Source organism: Panicum virgatum, chromosome 6K (assembly GCF_016808335.1).
Source record: "Panicum virgatum strain AP13 chromosome 6K, P.virgatum_v5, whole genome shotgun sequence".
In the NCBI taxonomy this organism is placed as follows: Eukaryota; Viridiplantae; Streptophyta; class Magnoliopsida; order Poales; family Poaceae; genus Panicum; species Panicum virgatum.
In genome coordinates, this window is record NC_053141.1 from 42349300 (window position 1) to 42350540 (window position 1241).

Below are 1241 nucleotides of genomic sequence, written 5' to 3' on the forward strand. Positions count from 1 at the left end.
ATAATACATACTCAATATATAGGTTGTGGTCAAGGAGGTGTTTCACAAAAAGTTGTTTTTGGTTAAGGGTGGATATCCAGCGAGGTTTGCGATGTTCCTGGTGTAGAAACTCACAATGCATGGATAGAATGGCTAGCAAAAGAGAGGTACACAAAAATACGGAATGGTCAGCTTCTTAGTCACGTACCAAAGAAGATAAATCTTGAATTAATTGACCTGAAAATAAATCTTGCACTATAGTTTGTCATGATATATCATTTAGGCTTTTAGAAGGGTAGAGCAATTGCAAAAGGTATCATTGACAAGGTTAGTTCAAAATTAAATCCAAATTAAATTTTCCTTGCCAAGCTTAAGTAAGAGAGCAAGAATAAAAAGATATGGGTCTTAATTTATCATAACCTCCACAAAAGAATTAGCCGGCATTTAATTAATTTTTTAGATCATGTTAGAGAGAGCATTAGTTTAATCATGCATAAACCAAGCACAAGAAAGTAGACAAGACAGCAACGATCATCATATTTTAACATGGCACAAACTTTCTATCATCATTACTAACCATAACATTAAAGCGTGGGTGATGCATTTATTTATCATGGTGATGAAAGCAAATGAAAACAAAGTGCACACATGCTGAAAAATAAAACAGAAAATTGCTACGCACACACAAGCTTGCACACATGCTGAAAATAAATGAAAGGAAATAGAAAAATCCAAACCACACGTGCGAGCATTTTATTCATGGTCTTGTCGTCAATCACTCTCCTTGATTGCCTCTTGCATTTTATTCTTGGTCATAATATTGTTGAAATGCTCCTCCATCAAATTGTTCCGGTGGCGCTAGGCCTAGTAGTCCCATTTGATATGCAATTCCCGCGGTTCCATCTTCTAGTTGGCTTGTGTGCCTCCGGATGGCTTCTATGTCTTCCATGTTTCTTCTTGCATAGGCACCCATGATTCTCATTCCTTGTTCCGGTTGAGGGAGGTCAAAAAATTGTGCTCCAAATGACGGGTTGGGCATCTCTCCTTGGTATGATGGGGGTGGGTAGCCATAGTTGCTAAATGGTGGGGGTGCCGCCGCACCATGCCCCCATGCTTGATCTTGGTTTCCTTCCCATTGACTCATTCATCCTTGTGGGTGTCCTTGTCCACTTGATGCACCTTCAAATTCATTCCTCCAATAAGCGGAACTTGGTGGTGGAAGCTTTACGTCCAAATCTTCTTGTCGTGCCGATGCCGATGTT